Raw genomic sequence first — 18,265 nt, forward strand, 5'->3', positions numbered from 1 at the left:
AACCCCTCCACCACCAGGCCTGCATTGGCCAGGCTACCTACTAGCTTAGAAAATAGGTCCTCAATAGGATAGTAAAGAAAATAGTCTACTTTGGCACAAAAGGAAAAAACACAAAAAAAGCAACCTACAAAATAAAGGAAAATACTATGAGAATATGGCCAAACACACTGTAACCCATCCACCACCAGCCCTGCATTGGCCAGGCTACTTACTAGCTTAGAAAATAGGTCCTTACTAGGATAGTAAAGAAAATAGTCTACTTTGGCACAAAAGGAAAAAAACACAAAAGAAGTAACCTACAAAATAAAGGAAAATACTGTGAGAATATGGCCAAACACACTGTAACCCCTCCACCACCAGGCCTGCATTGGCCAGGCTACCTACTAGCTTAGAAAATAGGTCCTCAATAGGATAGTAAAGAAAATAGTCTACTTTGGCACAAAAGGAAAAAAACACAAAAGAAGTAACCTACAAAATAAAGGAAAATACTGTGAGAATATGGCCAAACACACTGTAACCCCTCCACCACCAGCCCTGCATTGGCCAGGCTACTTACCAGCTTAGAAAATAGGTCCTCAATAGGGTAGTAAAGAAAATAGTCTACTTTGGTACAAAAGGAAAAAAACACAAAAGAAGCAACCTACAAAATAAAGGAAAATACTATGAGAATATGGCCAAACACACTGTAACCCAACCACCACCAGCTCTGCATTGGCCAGGCTACTTACCAGTTTAGAAAATAGGTTCTCAATAGGGTAGAAAAGAAAATAGCCTACTTTGGCAGTAAAAAAAACAAAAAATCAAGATCACAACCTACAAAAGAATTAAAATAAAAAAAAGTTTATAAAAAAAACTTAACAAACACACTGTAACCCCTAGAACACAAACACTGCAAATTACATGTTAAGCAGTAATTTGTAGAACTATATATCTACAGATATATACTTGACCAAAGATGATATTACAAATAAAAACAAATAGCATAAATGTAGCAGCATTGTTCCCCCTAAATACTCTATTTTGTTTAGATAAAAATAAAAATACCTTTATAAAAATTAAAATAAAAAATGCACAGCGTACACTATATTTTATTTAACAAAATAGCAATATAGAGAACGCACAATTGTTAGCATTATAGACCTTAAAAACTAGACATGTGCACTGGAAATTTTTTGGGTTTTGTTTTTGTTTTTGGATTCGGTTCCACGGCCGTGTTTTGGATTCGGACGCGTTTTGGCAAAAACTCCCCGAAATTTTTTTGTCGGATTCGGGTGTATTTTGGATTCGGGTGTTTTTTTCAAAAACCCCTCAAAAACAGCTTAAATCATAGAATTTGGGGGTAATTTTGATCCTATAGTATTATTAACCTCAATAACCATAATTTCCACTCATTTCCAGTCTATTCTGAACACCTCACACTATTATTTTTAGTACTAAAATTTGCACCAAGGTCGCTGGATGACTAAGCTAAGTGACCCAAGTGGGCGGCACAAACACCTGGCCCATCTAGGAGTGGCACTGCAGTGTCAGACAGGATAGCACTTAAAAAAATAGTCCCCAAACAGCACATGATGCAAAGATAAAAAAAAAAAAAAAAGAGGTGCAAGATGGAATTGTCCTTGGGCCCTCCCACCCACCCTTATGTTGTATAAACAGGACATACACACTTTAACAACCCCATAATTTCAGCGACAGGGTCTGCCACACGACTGTGGCTAAAATGACTGGTTGGTTTTGTGCCCCCACCAAAAAAGAAGCAATCAATCTCTCCTTGCACAAACTGGCTCTACAGAGGCAGGATGTCCACCTCCTCCTCATCATCCGATTCCTCACCCCTTTCACTGTGTACATCCCCCTCCTCACAGAGTATTAATTCGTGCCCACTGGAATCCACCATCTCAGGTCCCTGTGTACTTTCTGGAGGCAATTGATGGTGAATGTCTCCACGGAGGAATTGATTATAATTCATTTTGATGAACATCATCCTCTCCACATTTTGTGGAAGTAACCTCATACGCCGATTGGTGACAAGGTGACCGGCTGCACTAAACAGTCTTTCGGAGTACACACTGGAGGGGGGGGGGCAACTTAGGTAAAATAAAGCCAGTTTGTGCAAGGGCCTCCAAATTGCCTTTTTCCTGCCAGTATACGTACGGACTGTCTGACATGCCTACTTGGATGCTGTCACTCATATAATCCTCCACCATTCTTTCAATGGTGACAGAATCATATGCAGTGACAGTAGACGACATGTCAGCAATCGTTGACAGGTCCTTCAGTACGGACCAGATGTGAGCACTCGCTCCAGACTGCCCTGCATCACCGCCAGCGGGTGGGCTCGGAATTCTTAGCCTTTTCCTCGCAGCCCCAGTTGTGGGAGAATGTGAAGGAGGTGCTGTTGACGGGTCACGTTCCGCTTGAGTTTACAAGTGTCTCACCAGCAGGTCTTTGAACCTCTGCAGACTTATGTCTGCCGGAAAGAGAGATACAACGTAGGCTTTAAACCTAGGATCGAGCACGGTGGCCAAAATGTAGTGCTCTGATTTCCACAGATTGACCACCTGTGAATCCTGGTTAAGCGAATTAAGGGCTCCATCCACAAGTCCCACATGCCTTGCGGAATCGCTCCGTTTTAGCTCCTCCTTCAATCTCTCCAGCTGCTTCTGCAAAAGCCTGATGAGGGGAATGACCTGACTCAGGCTGGCAGTGTTTGAACTGACTTCACGTGTGGCAACTTCAAAGGGTTGCAGAACCTTGCACAACGTTGAAATCATTCTCCACTGCGCTTGAGTCAGGTGCATTCCCCCTCCTTTGCCTATATCGTAGGTGTCATCGTCCGGAGTCTTTCCGGTACGCTGCGGCCGCGGGGCTGGCTTCCTTGGCGATGTGCGGGCAGCGGCGGAGGTGGGCTGCTGCGCCGGATCCGTGGGCAGCAGTAGCGGTGGTGATGGGGTCCGCTCGTGGCGGCGGGACGCCGCTACAGTGGGTCGCTATTGCTGAGCTGTTGCTAGGAGACCAGGGGCAGTGAGCAATGTGGCTTTGCAAAAAGGTCTGCATTACTGGGTGCCGCCATGTTGGAGACCAAATTTTAAGGATAGTTCCTGTTTCCTGTTTCTTCCAGCCAATCCAGGGGAACCTCTCCCTATAAAAGGGGTCTGGTTTAGGACAGGGACGCCAGTGCTTAGAGTTACAACCCTGTTGTAGGTGCTTTAGCCTGTGCTCCCAGGATTCCTGCTGTATTCTGGTTCCTCCTGATCCTGCTTGGTCGGTTCTCTGTTGCTGCTGCAGCCCTGACGTTTCTAGCCTGCTACTGCCTGTGGAAGCGCTCCTGGAAAACTCGGTCACAGTCAGCCCCGGGTCTTCTGCCTCGTCTTTCAAGCCACACTCCACAGATCTCCTTCACCAGCCACGCCTTTGTACCACCGACCACATCCTGCAGATTATTATCTTCAGCTTCGTTTTCCAAACCACAGTCCACAGTCCTTGTCTCCAGCCACGTCTTCAACCACCATCCACAGTTCCACAGTTCATCATCTACAGTCTCGTCTTTCAAACCACAGTCCACAGTTCTTCGCCTCCAGCCATGTCTTTAACCACTATCCACAGTTCCGCAGTTCATTAATCACAACCTCGTCTTTCAAGCCACAACCCGCAGTTCTTTATCCGCAATTAAGTTCCTTAACCATCGTGCTCCAGCCTCAGTTCTCTACCTCAGCCCTGTACATAATAAATACTTTCTATTGACTCTCAAACCCCGCCTACATTCTTCATTGCTCTGTGTCCCATGCGAAGGAACTATATCCAACCCCCTCATCTTGTTCATCCACAGCCTGCTACCTCCTCGGGCAAATCTCAGCTGCCGGATCCTCAAACTTTGCTAGACATGACAGTAGGCAGATGTATAGGCTTGAATGGCCTTTTGCTGCTCCTCCATCCTCTGAAACATATAGAGGGTTGAATTCCACCTCGTTACCACCTCTTGCTTCAGATGATGGCGGGGCAAGTTCAGGAGTGTTTGCTGGTGCTCCAGTCTTCGGCACGCGGTGGCTGAATGCCGAAAATGGCCGGCAATTCTTCGGGCCACCGACAGCATCTCTTGCACTCCCCTGTCGTTTTTAAAAAAAATTCTGCACCACCAAATTCAATGTATGTGCAAAACATGGGACGTGCTGGAATTTGCCACATGTAATGCACGCACAATATTGGTGGCGTTATCCGATGCCACAAATCCCCAGGAGAATCCAATTGGGGTAAGCCAATCTGCAATGATGTTCCTCAGTTTCCATAAGAGGTTGTCAGCTGTGTGCCTCTTCTGGAAAGCGGTGATACAAAGCGTAGCCTGCCTAGGAACGAGTTGGCGTTTGCGAGATGCTGCTACTTAAGCCGCTGCTGCTGTTCTTGCTGCAGGAGGCAATACATCTACCCAGTGGGCTGTCACAGTCATATAGTCCTGAGTCTGCCCTGCTCCACTTGTCCACATGTCCGTGGTTAAGTGGACATTAGGTACAACTGCATTTTTTAGGACACTGGTGAGTCTTTTTCTGATGTCTGTGTACATTCTTGGTATCGCCTGCCTAGAGATGTGGAACCTAGTAACCCTGGTATTTGGTAACGGGGACACACTACCTCAAGAAATTCTCTAAGTCCCTGTGAAATAATGCTGGATACCGGACTCACGTCTAACACCAACACAGCTGCCAAGGCCTGAGTTATCCGCTTTGCACAGTCAATTGCTTACTGGAAGTAGTACAAGTGGTCTTCCGACTTCCCCTCTGGGATGATGATCGACTCCCAGCAGCAACAACAGCAGCGCCAGCAGCAGTAGGCATTACACTCAAGGATCCATTGGAGGAATCTCAGTCAGGAGAGGACTCGTCAGACTTGCCAGTGACATGGCCTGCAGGACTATTGGCATTCCTGTCTAAGGAGGAATTTGACACTGAGGGAGTTGGTGGTGTGGTTTGCACTGGGAGCTTGGGTACAAGAGGAAGAAGGGATTTAGTTGTCAGTGGACTGCTTCCGCTGTCACCCAAAGTTTTTAAACTTGTCAATGACTTCTGATGAATGCGCTCCAGGTGACGTATAAGGGAGGATGTTCCTAGGTGGTTAATGTCCTTACCCCTACTTATTACAGCTTGACAAAGGCAACACACGGCTTGACACCAGTTGTCCGCATTTCTGTTGAAATAATTCCACACCAAAGAGGTGATTTTTTTGGTATTTTGACCAGGCATGTCAATGGCCTTATTCATCCCACGGACAACAGGTGTCTCCCCGGGTGCCTGACTTAAACAAACCACCTCACCATCAGAATCCTCCTTGTCAATTTCCTCCTCAGCGCCAGCAACACCCATATCCTCATCCTGGTGTACTTCAACAGTGACATCTTCAATTTGACTATCAGGAACTGGACTGTGGGTGCTCCTTCCAGCACTTCCAGTGGGCGTGTAAATGGTGGAAGGAGCCACCTCTTCCCATCCAGTGTTGGGAAGGTCAGGCATCGCAACCGACACAATTGGACTCTCCTTGGGGATTTGTGATTTAGAAGAACGCACAGTTCTTTGCTGTGCTTTTGCCATCTTAAATCTTTTCAGTTTTCTAGCGGGAGGATGAGTGCTTCCATCCTCATGTGAAGCTGAACCACTAGCCATGAACATAGGCCAGGGCCTCAGCCATTCCTTGCCACGCCGTGTCGTAAATGGCATATTGGCAGGTTTACGCTTCTCCTCAGACGCTTTTAATTTAGATTTTTGGGTCATTTTACTGAACATTAGTTTTTTTAACTTTACATGCTTTCTACTATGACATTGGGCATCGGCCTTGGCAGACGACGTTGATGACATTGAATCGTCTCGGCCATGACTAGTGGCAGCAGCTTCAGCACTAGGTGGAAGTGGATCTTGATCTTTCCCTATTTCACCCTCCACATTTTTGTTCTCCATTTTTTAATGTGTGGAATTATATGCCAGTAATATTATTATATCAATAGCAATGGCCTACTGTACTGTACAACAATATATACTGTTGGTCAACAAAATGCTGCACTGTACTACTATATATACTGCTCACAAAAATGCAGCACAGATATGGAATGGATACTTGCAGTGACACAGAGCTGCAAGATACAGCAATGGCCTACTGTACTGTAAAACTATATACTGTTGGTCACCAAAATGCTGCACTGTACTACTATATATACTGCTCACAAAAATGCAGCACAGATATGGAATGGATACTTGCAGTGACACAGAGCTGCAAGAAACAGCAATGGCCTACTGTACTGTACAACTATATACGGTTGGTCACCAAAATGCAGCACACTGAGCACAGATATTTGCAGCACACTGAGCACAGATATGGAGCTTTTCAGGCAGAGAACGTAAATATTTGCAGCACACTGAGCACAGATATTTGCAGCACACTGAGCACAGATATGGAGCTTTTCAGGCAGAGAACGTAGCCATGTCCTCTCCGTTCAGTCTCCAATGCACGAGTGAAAATGGCGGCGATGCGCGGCTCTTTATATAAAATACGAATTTCGCGAGAATCCGACAGCGGGATGATGATGACGTTCGGCCGCGTTCGGGTTAACCGAGCAAGGCGGGAAGATCCGAGGCTGCCTCGGACCCGTGTAAAATAGGTGAAGTTCGGGGGGTTCAGATCTCGACGAACCGAACCCGCTCATCTCTAATAAAAACTTACACAAATTACTATATCACTTCTCCCACAGACGTCTCTCCTGCTCTCTGCCATACACCAACAAACACAGGCCGCATGCAGACTCTTTAAATAGCCAGTACTCCAGTTACTGGAAAACTTAGTGTATGCAGCACCTGTGGAATTTCCCACACAAACATACACACGCAGCTATAAAACACTAGACAGCCTTGCCAACGCACATGCCATCACCAATATGGCGACTCTTCAGGAAATAGATGTGGAGATAGCTTTGTTGCAGCAGCAGATGGTCGCAATAACAGAGAGGAAGATGGTGCTGCGCCAGCAACAACAGCAGCAGTTGAAAACACCTGCCAGTGGTGATGGTGAAGTTGCAGGAACCAGTACTGCACCACCCCCATCTTCTGGCCAACAACACACACAGGAGGTTGCTGTGAGTCCCCAGCCAGAGACAGATGCTGGTGAAACTGAGGTAGATTCGGGGCTACAGACACAAACCCAAACCAGCCACCCACCAAGTGAAGAGGAAGATGGTGATCAGGTACAGGACGAGGGCTCACATGCTACAAACAAAAAGAAAAGGTGCCAGCCCCATTTACAAAGAGGGAGCTGTGAATTCTGGTCCCACAAGCCATGGAAAAAATACATAGAGGCAATAAAAACATGGGTGCTGCGGCAAAAGACCGCATCTGCCGAGACATTACGGATCGCATAAATGAAGTCGGCCCAATTGTCCGGAACCCACAGGAAGTTCGTAGATGGTAAGTGCATATTGCCACACAATTGCTGTTTGCTTTTCCAAACAAAGCTTTGCTATATGTGCTGTTGCCTATAGCAACCAAATACATAACATGTGTACAACAAGCAGAGCCGTAACTAGGGGGGGGGGCTAGGGGGTCACGCGCCCTGGGTGCTGGAACGAGGGGGCGCTAGGGAGGCTGTTTCCGCAGCCAAAATTATATGAGGGAACCGTGCGCGATCACGCATCGAGGGAGGAGAGGGAGAGAGGACGGAGAGTCTGGCAGCGGCTGGCAGGTTTGAACCCTTGCGCGTGGGACTGATGAGGGCATGCTGGCTGCAGTCAGTGACTGTGAATAAGTCACTGTTACTCACGCTGCAGCACTGCAGTCTCCTCTGACAGGGGAACGTTCACAGCAGTCTCCGGCAGCCCTGAGCAGTGCACACAGCCCTCCCCCATGCCTGGGAACAGGGGGAGGGACACAGTAGGGATGGACATCGAAAGCAAACCATCATATGATGGCAATGCTCCACCATTGAATCTTTCGATGCGATGGTTACTAACCATCGCATCAAAAGTATTCAATGGTGAAAACTATTGATATGACTAGTGCATGCGCAAAAGCCTGCATTTCCATTGGCAAGGTGGGAATTGTGATCGTGGGCAGGACCAGACACTTAGCAACATATTACTTTATCAATGGACATTGTGTGTATAATATACATATATAATATACACAAACAATGCCCAATGATGAAGTAATATATAGAAAGGGTGCTGCTGCAGCGACTCTCACCATCAAAGCCAGATGGCGGTAACCTGGGACCCTTTTTGGAGTTTGGTACATAAGGTTCAGACTCAGTACCTATTCACAATAATGTGGATGGCAACTGGCTCAGTGCACGTTTTGCTCTGCTGTCTCACATGGGACCAATTCCGATGATTATGGTGTGGGGTTTGTATGTTCTTTCCATGTTTTTTTGTGTTTTCTCTTGGTTCTTCCCACAGTCCAAAAACATAAGCAAGGACTTTGTCCATATCCCTCCTAAATGATGCCCCCTGATCAGTGGTGGTGTATAGCTGGGGTGATGTGGACACACACATTGACAACAGTATTGGAGATGTACACGTGTTTAAGCCCCGTACACACAGGGGAGATGTGTGCTGAACGATCTAGCACAGACCGCTCAGCACACCTCTCCCCCCACTCAGCACACAGCGTGATGTGTGCTGAGCGAGGGGGGCACCTATTTCACCCAGCGCTGAAATGAGTGATCACTAGATTTGGCATGCATGCCAAATCTAGAGTCGGCGATAGCGCCGCACATCGCTATCGCTGGGGGTCATACACATTGAGAGATCTGTGCTTAATTTCTAAGCAATCTAGTCAGATTGCTTAGATTTTAAACAGCGATCGCTCCGGGAGTACCCCCCTTTAGATGTACTTACCAAAAGTCCTCGCATGCAAATTTTCACTCTTCCTCCCAACTATCCTGCACTCAACCTCCTCTCTTCTATGCCATAGGTTCTCAAACTTATGGGCCCTACACACTTAGTGATTACACTGAAAGATATGAACGATCTCATTCATTAATGAACGAGATAGCGTACATATCTCTCAGTGTGCATGCACCATGTATATAATTGACTGCGTCAGTTTTCTGTTGTCATCACCACCTAGCTTAAATGACGCTACTTTTTTAAAGGCGTGCATTATTGGATTTTGAGGTGGCATCTGATTTTGTTGACGTGTCTCTGGCTGCTGTGCGGAGTGTGATGATGATGGTACTACTACTGGCTGTGCCTGTTCTGTTACACTTGTAGAAGCTTCGTCATCTGAGAGGCAGATTGGTGTTGAACTCCCTAAGAGTGGGGCCGTGACAGTGGTGCTGGTGCTAGTGCAACTAACAAGTCTGATTTTGCCAGGAGATGAGCCAGGAACAGGCGTCCGACTCTGTGGCAGCACATGGGGATGCTTACTTTCAAGATGGCACTTTAAATTGGAAGTGTTGCCACTAGTTTTTATTTTTTTCCCACAAAAACGACAAGTACCTGATTTGTCAGGATGTTTATCAAAATACTTCCAAAGGTTACTTTTTGGCGGAGCCATTATAAACAAAAAAATAGTTCACTATATATAAAAACCGTTAGCTTGTTTCATTCCACTGGTACCCCGGGACTGTATATATTCTTTCTCACTGTATATTCACAGAAACAGACAGAAAATGATGATGATGATTATTATTATTATTACCAGTTATTTATATATCGCACACATATTCTGCAGCGCTTTACAGAGAATACTTGGCCATTCACATCAGTCCCTGCCCCAGTGGAGTTTACATGTACACACACATGCACGCTAGGGTTATTTTTGCTGGGAGACAATTAACCTACCAGTATATTTTTGGATTGTGGGAGGAAACCGGAGTACCCGGAGGAAACCCACGCATGACCTCAGTGCTGTGAGGCAGTAATGCTAACCACTACATCATCTATGCTGATGATATGGTAGTCACTGCCTGGGTGTGGTGGTAATACTAAAGGCCCATACACACTGGATGATGTTGAGCTGAGAGCAGGTCACTTTTGGTGTGTTGAGCTACTTTCAGGGTAGATGCTAGAATCAAGTGGGCTAAGGGACCTTTTCTGTAAGGGGGAGGAGTTACAACGCAAGGGGGAGGAGCTAGGCCAGCGGGATAGTTCCGCTACTATCCACGCCACCAACTATTACCTTTAGTAATTAGGTGGTGAGCGAAGCGGAGCGGAGCGAGCCACCGTGCCCGAAGCGTGGCGAGCGAAGCGAGCCCGCGAGGGTACTTTTCGGGTACCCTGTTCGCCCGTAGCTCCTCCCCCTGGTGACTTAGCTCCTCCCCTCAATACGTCACAAGGTCCCTTCAGCCCCTCCGATATAGAACCAACCCTACTTTCAGCTCAAAGCCGCCCAGTGTGTTTGCACAAGCGGTGAGTGCTGATGCGCGCTCCCGCTTCATCGCTGGCAGCCGCCGTTCATCTACTGGTATTACCAGTAGATGAACGGTGGGGTGAGAGGCTTTCCATAACGTCCTGCTATGGAAAGCTGATCACCACCGCTGACATCGCTGGGCAGGGGGGAAAAGCGCTCAGTGTGTATGCACTAAGCGCTTTTCAGCCCAACTATGTCAGCGATCATCGCTGGGCAAAAAAGCCCAGTGTGTATGCACCTTTATGCAGTTTATTAATTAGTGTTGTTGTATCTGACATTCACAACTGTATGTTGCTAGTTGTATTGTGTACTACTTATTATTATTATTATTATTATTATTATTATTATTATTGCTTGCCTGAGCTGATATAAAGTTCAGTGACGTCACTCTGTCTCCTCCTCTGAATCCTCCTGAGCTCCGTGTGTCTGTGGCTTTTGCTGCTGCTGCAGGGTGAGGTCTGTGCTCTGATTGGCTCTCTGAGTCAGTGAGAGCCAATCACAGCTAGCAGTGTTCCCTGTTGCCTAGCAGCAGCCTAGAGAGGGGAGGGGGTGAGAGGACTGGCTGAGCAGGCTCATATGAAGCAGAGAGAGTGTCAGACAGCCTCTGGATGAACTTAGGAGCAGCAAGGGGAGGCATAGTTATTAGGAAATAGAAAAAACAAGACACCATCGGAACACCATCGAATGACTATCATTCGATGGTGAAAAACATCGGGAGGCCACCATTTAATGCTTAAAACACTACCATCGAAAGGAAAACATCGATGGTTCGGAAACATCGACCATCGATGTCCATCCCTAGGACACAGTGCAGCAGTGTGGACTCTGAAGGAGGGGGAACTGGAGCCGACCTGTGACAGAGAGAGGAGATTTACGAGGTATGTTTCTCTGCCAGACAGCTCCCCCTCTACAACGTGTGTGTGTGTGTGTGTGTGTCAGTGTGCATCTGGTCCCTATACAGTGTGTGTGTGTCAGTGTGCATCTGGTCCCTATACCGTGTGTGTGTCAATGTGTTCATATACAATCTGTTTTTGTGTCAGTGTCCTGGTCTGTGTGTGGGTGTCAGCAGTGCCGTAACTAGGTGTGTGCGAATCGGGCATTGCACACAGCGCAGTTGGCCTGTGGGCGCACCATCCGCACACACTGATTGCTCCCCACCAGCTGCAGCGCTGCCTGCTGTAGTGTAGTGTAATATTAGTAGCGCTGCGCCCGGCACCTTCCCTGCCGAAGGCAGCGCTGCTAATATACATTACATTACAGTCACAACAGGCAGCGGCGCGCTGTCTGTGAATGTAGACTCTCTCCCCACGATCATTCCCCCTCTGCTCAGTCCGCCCCCCTCCTCCTGCTCATCTCAGCACTGTGTGTGCACACACTTCCGGGTTACGGCTGCTGCTGCTGCCTTCACACGAGTGAAGTTTCTCTCTCCTCTCCCTCCCCTCCTGCAGTCTCTATGCTCGTGCAGACTCCATGACATGTACGTACTGTACACCAGTATGTGTATACAGGTTGAGTATCCCTTATCCAAAATGCTTGGGACCAGAGGTACTTTGGATATGGGATTTTTCCGTATTTTGGAATAATTGCATACCATAATGAGATATCATGGTGATGGGACCTAAGTCTAAGCACAGAATACATTTATGTTACATATACACCTTATACACACAGCCTGAAGGTAATTTTAGCCAATATTTTTTATAACTTTGTGTATTAAACAAAGTGTGTCTACATTCACACAATTCATTTATGTTTCATATACACCTTATACACACAGCCTGAGGGTCATTTAATACAATATTTTTAATATCTTTGTGTATTAAACAAAGTTTGTGTACATTGAGCCATCAAAAAACAAAGGTTTCACTCTCACTCAAAAAAGTCCGTATTTCGGAATATTTGGATATGGGATACTCAACCTGTATTCATGTTTTGGCAAGTAAACTAAATAAGATTAAGATAGACTGGCCTTAGTGGTTGCTCATCCTGAACTGTATCTCAGTGACTTTTAAAACAAATCACTGTGTAAAATAAAAATAAAAAAAAAACCCTCCAAAAACTGCACATATAAACAAGTACTAATGTCTGTGACTATCGGACGCTGCCATGCTGTGTAATGTGACTGATGGACACTACCATGCTGTGTAATGTGCCCGACTGATGCTACCGTGCTGTGTAATGTGACCAACTGACACTACCGTGCTGTGTAATGTGCCCGACGGACGCTGCCGTGCTGTGTAATGTGCCCGACGGACGCTGCCGTGCTGTGTAATGTGACTGATGGACGCTACTGCGCTGTGTAATGTGATTGACCGAAGCTATCGCACTGTGTATTGCGACTAATGGACACTACCATGCTGCGTAATGTGACTAATGGACGCTACTGTGTGATGTAATGTGACTAATGGACGCCACCGTGTGGTGTAATGTGACTAATGGGCGCCATCGTGTGGTGTAATGTGACTAATGGGCGCCATCGTGTGGTGTAATGTGACTAATGGGCGCCACCGTGTGGTGTAATGTGACTAATGGGCACCACCGTGTGGTGTAATGTGACTAGTGGGCGCTACCGTGCAGAGTAATGTGAGTAACAGACCCTACTGTGCGGTGTAGTGTGAGTAACGGGTGCTACCGTATGGTGATATGTAACTAATAGATGCTCCATGAAGCCACACCCCTATTTTTTTATTTCCGTAACTAACAGTGTGTGATTGATTTGGGCGGGGGGGGGCACTGATGCTATTTCTTGCACACAGCGCTAAAATTTCTAGTTACGACACTGGGTGTCAGTGTTCCCCCGGGACCTGCACCATATTTAGCTCAATTTCTAAATAACTACTCTCATATACTGTATTTCTCTTATAACAACTATGCTGCGCAGTGAACTATGGCCCTCATTCCCAGTTGTTCGCTCGCTAGCTGCTTTTAGTAGCATTGCACACGCTAAGCCGCCGCCCTCTGGAGTGTATCTTAGCTTAGCAGAATTGCGATCGAAAGATTAGCAGAATTGCGAATAGAAATTTCTTAGCAGTTTCTGAGTAGCTCGAGACTTACTCAGCCATTGCGATCAGTTCAGTCAGTTTCGTTTCTGGTTTGACGTCACAAACACACCCAGCGTTCGCCCAGACACTCCCCCGTTTCTTCAGACACTCTCGCGTTTTTCACAGAAACGCCAGCATTTTTTCGCACACTCCCAGAAAACGGCCAGTTTCCGCCCAGAAACACCCACTTCCTGTCAATCACATTACGATCACCAGAACGATGAAAAAAACTTGTTATGCCGTGAGTAAAATACCTAACTTTTGTGTAAAATAACTACGCGCATGCGCTCTGCGAACCTTGCGCATGCGCAGTAAGCGACTAATCGCAATATAGCAAAAATCGGCAACGAGCGAACAACTAGGAATTATCCCCTATGGCCATTCCGTTGGTGCACATGAAGCATACTTGCCTACCTGACCCTCTCCATGAGGGAGAAAATGCTCTGTTCCTGGACTTTCCTGGTAATGTATGATTGCCATCACCTGTGGTGAGCTAGTTAATTGATAAGAAAGGTGTTTCACCACAGGTGATGGCAATCATACATTACCAGGAAAGTCCAGGAACAGAGCATTTTCTCCCTCATGGAGAGGGTCAGGTAGGCAACTATGACAAGAAGTCTATAAGGGTCAATATCCTCCAGACGAAATGTATGGGAATAATATAGTTATCTCTTGCAGGGCTGGTGGGAAATAAATATTTCTCTAACGTCCTAGAGGATGTTGGGACTCCGTAAGGACCATAGGGGTAGACGGGCTCCGCAGGAGACACGGGCACTTTAAGAAAGACTTTGACTCTGGGTGTGCACTGGCTCCTCCCTCTATGCCCCTCCTCCAGACCTCAGTTTGATACTGTGCCCATTGGAGACTGGGTGCATTTCAGGAGCTCTCCTGAGTTTCCTGTAAGAAAGCATTTTTGTTAGGTTTTTTATTTTCAGGGAGCCTGCTGGCAACAGACTCCCTGCATCGAGGGACTGAGGAGAGAGAAACAGACCCACTTCTCTGAGTTTCAGGGCTCTGTTTCTTAGGCTACTGGACACCATTAGCTCCAGAGGGATCGGTACGCAGGTCTCACCCTCGCCGTCCGTCCCAGAGCCGCGCCGCCGTCCTCCTCGCAGAGCCAGAAGAAAGAAGCCGGGTGAGTATGTGAGGAAAAGACCATCTGAGGCGGCAGAAGACACTTGGATCTTCACTGAGGTAACGCACAGCACTGCAGCTGTGCGCCATTGCTCCCCTTCACCTCACACACTTCGGTCACTGTAAGGGTGCAGGGAGCAGGGGGGGGGGGGGGCGCCCTGGGCAGCAATATAAACCTCTCTTATGGCAAAGATATATATCTACATGTACAGCTGGGCACTGTACATGTATATAAAGAGCCCCCGCCATGTACCGAGGGGGCGGAGCTTCTCCCTCAGCACTCACCAGCGCCATTTTTCTCCACAGCACCGCTGAGAGGAAGCTCCCCAGACTCTCCCCTGCTTGACACACGGTGACAGAGGGTTTTAAAGTAGAGGGGGGGGGGGGGCACATAATTGGCACATATACACAAAACAGCGCTACTGGGTAAACATACTGTGTTTTTTCCAGGGTCTTATAGCGCTGGGGTGTGTGCTGGCATACTCTCTCTCTCTGTCTCTCCAAAGGGCCTGGTGGGAACCTGTCTTCAGAAAAGAGCTTCCCTGTGTATGTGTGGTGTGTCGTTACGTGTGTGACGACATGTCTGAGGTTGAGGGCTCACCTAAGGAGGCGGGGGAGTTTACGAATGTTAAGTCTCCGTCGGGGTTGCCGACGCCGGACTGGATGGATATGTGGAATGTTTTAAGTGCAAATGTTAATTTATTGCACAAAAGGCTAGACAAAGCCGAAGCTGGGGCACAGTCAGGGAGTCAACCCATGCCTGTCCCTATGTCGCCGGGACCTTAGGGGTCTCAGAAGCGCCCACTATCCCAAATAGTTGACACAGATACCGACACGGATTCAGACTCCAGTGTCGATTACGATGATACAAAATTACAGCCAAGGGTGGCTAAATGTATTCAATATATGATTATCGCAATAAAAGATGTGTTGCATATCACTGAGGAACCCCCTGTCCCTGACACGAGGGTACACATGTGTAAGGGAAAGAAACCTGAGGTTTTCTTTCCCTCCTCACATGAGCTGAACGATTTATGCGAAAAGGCGTGGGAAACTCCAGACACAAAACTGCAGATTCCCAAAAGGATCCTAACAGCGTATCCTTTCCCGTCGCAGGACAGGATACGGTGGGAATCCTCCCCTAGGGTGGACAAGGCATTGACGCGCTTATCAAAAAAGATAGCGCTTCCATCCCAGGATACGGCTACCCTCAAGGATCCTGCTGACCACAAGCAGGAGGTTACCTTGAAGTCCATTTACACACATTCTGGTATGTTACTCAGACCGGCTATTGCGTCGGCCTGGGTTTGTAGTGCTGTAGCAGCATGGACAGATTCCTTATCAACGGATATTGAGACTCTTGATAAAGAAACCATTTTACTGACCCTAGGGCATATAAAAGATGCTGTCTTGTATATGAGGGATGCTCAAAAAGACATTAGTTTACTGGGTTCCAGGATAAACGCTATGTCTATTTCTGCTAGGCGTGTCTTATGGACCCGACAGTGGACTGGTGATGCCGACTCCAAGAGAAATATGGAGTTGTTGCCTTACAAGGGTGAGGAATTGTTTGGAGAGGGACTCTCGGACCTTGTCTCCACGGCTACGGCAGGTAAATCAAATTTTTTGCCATATATTCCCTCACAATCTAAGAAAGCGCCTCAGTATCAAATGCAGTCCTTTTCGTTCCAATAAAAGCAAGAGAGCACGAGGATCGTCCTTTCTTGCCAGAGGTAATGGCAGAGGGAAAAAGCTGCACAACACAGCTAGTTCCCAGGAACAGAAGTCCTCCCCGGCCTCTGCAAAATCCACCGCATGACGCTGGGGCTCCCCTGAGGGAGTCCGCTCCTGTGGGGGCACGTCTTCGACTGTTCAGCCACGTCTGGGTCCACTCACAGGTGGATCCATGGGCAATAGAAATTGTTTCCCAGGGTTACAAGCTGGAATTCGAAGAGGTGCCTCCTCGCCGGTTTTTCAAATCGGCCCTACCGAAACACCCCCTGGAAAGGGAGATAGTGTTACATACGATTCACAAATTGTGTCTTCAACAAGTGGTGGTAGAGGTTCCCCTGCTTCAAAGAGGGCAGGGGTACTACTCAACTCTGTTTGTGGTCCCGAATCCGGACGGTTCGGTCAGACCCATTTTAAATTTAAAATCCCTGAACCTTTACTTAAAAAGGTTCAAGTTCAAGATGGAATCGCTCAGGGCGGTCATCGCCAGCCTAGAAGGGGGAGATTTTTTTTGTATCTCTGGACATAAAGGATGCATACCTGCATGTTCCCATATATCCTCCTCATTAGGCGTACCTGAGATTTGTGGTACAGGATTGTCATTACCAATTTCAGACGTTGCCGTTTGGGCTGTCCACGGCCCCGAGAATTTTCACCAAGGTAATGACGGAAATGATGGTGCTCCTACGCAAGCAGGGTGTCACAATTATCCCATACTTGGACGATCTCCTCATAAAAGCGAGATCACGGGAGAAGTTGCTGAACAGCGTATCACTTTCACTGAATGTGTTACAGCGACACGGCTGGATTCTCAATATTCCAAAGTCGCAGCTGAATCCTACAACTCGTCTGCCCTTCTTGGGCATGATTCTGGACACAGACCAGAAGAGGGTTTTTCTTCCGATGGAAAAAGCGCAGGAACTCATGACTCTAGTCATGAACCTGTTGAAACCAAAACAAGTGCCAGTACATCATTGCACTCAAGTTCTGGGAAAGATGGTGGCAACATACGAAGCCATTCCATATGGCAGATTCCATGCAAGGACCTTCCAATAGGACCTATTGGACAAATAGTCCGGGTCGCATCTGCACCTGCATCAGCGGATCACCCTGTCCCCCAGGGCCAGAGTATCTCTCCTGTGGTGGCTAAACAGTGCTCACCTTCTAGAGGGCCGCAGGTTCGGCATTCAGGACTGGATCCTGTTATGATTCCTGTACTCCAGACCGGAGGAGATCTTATGGCAGGGATCTGAGTACAGGAAAATAAGCTGGTTGTGGGAGCTGGATAGCCTAGTAACCCCTGGCGCCCTAACTCCGTTGTCTCGCCCGTGTTATCAGAAATCCCCTGCGAGACTATGGTTGCTTGAGCCCATGGCAGCCGCGTTCGAAGGGCGGATTATGTCTGCCCAACCCCGATGCCCCCGCAGGTCTTAATGGGAGACAAGGGGAAGTCCGAGACAGGGTGATAACAAGGGGCCCTCTGACTAAGCAACCAGGCCAGGGGTTACAAGCTAACTAACTAAATCAAAAGGTATGTGCGGACTAGCCGCCAGGAAAAAGGACAACCAAGGATCCACTGATCCGACACTCCTATCCGGCACCGCCGGACACCAGAGTGGATCTGTGGAAGCGGAATCCTCCGCAAAGCTCCAGAACACAATTAAACAAAATAATAAACAGAAGCGGACAAGCCGCAACACACGGCTGCGCCGCGACTCACGAACACCACCAGATGTTAAAGGTGCTCGGTCAGACTCCAGGAACAGATGGTAACTTCCGAGTACAGGATCTCTGAGGACAGGAACAACCGAAAAGACCGGGACTGGGAACTCTCTGCAGCAGACACAGGCAAACAGGAAGCTATCACCGGCGTCTGTAAGAAGTCCTGAGGGTGCCTTTATTCAGGCACCCTCCAATCAAGATCCAGACAGGACAATCAAATAGAAATGCCGTGCAGCTTGCATGCTGCACGGCCAG

The 18,265-nt window shown here is 47.6% G+C and overlaps 2 long non-coding RNA genes across 4 annotated transcripts in view; one reads left to right on the forward strand and one right to left on the reverse strand.

Annotated features, from left to right (window-relative positions):
- Window positions 1-15: 15 nt before the first annotated feature.
- On the reverse strand, window positions 16-10,824 carry LOC134956700 (uncharacterized). Of its 3 annotated transcripts, none has more exons than XR_010186104.1 (6): window positions 10,741-10,824; window positions 729-813; window positions 557-640; window positions 385-468; window positions 213-296; window positions 16-124 (listed from the first exon to the last, which is right to left on the reverse strand). It is a non-coding gene; the product is annotated as an uncharacterized LOC134956700 (long non-coding RNA). The 3 variants fall into 3 exon arrangements; XR_010186105.1 differs by lacking the exon at window positions 10,741-10,824 and adding an exon at window positions 9,470-9,689; XR_010186106.1 differs by lacking the exons at window positions 213-296; window positions 385-468 and having other exon boundaries at window positions 20-124.
- Window positions 10,825-10,938: 114 nt separating this feature from the next.
- Window positions 10,939-18,265, forward strand: part of LOC134957563 (uncharacterized) — a 34,852-nt gene continuing 27,525 nt past the window's right edge. The window contains exon 1 of the long non-coding RNA XR_010186663.1: window positions 10,939-11,260. This is a non-coding gene — a long non-coding RNA (uncharacterized LOC134957563). The remainder of the gene's footprint in view (window positions 11,261-18,265) is intronic.

This window comes from Pseudophryne corroboree, chromosome 9 (assembly GCF_028390025.1).
Source record: "Pseudophryne corroboree isolate aPseCor3 chromosome 9, aPseCor3.hap2, whole genome shotgun sequence".
NCBI classification, from domain to species: Eukaryota; Metazoa; Chordata; class Amphibia; order Anura; family Myobatrachidae; genus Pseudophryne; species Pseudophryne corroboree.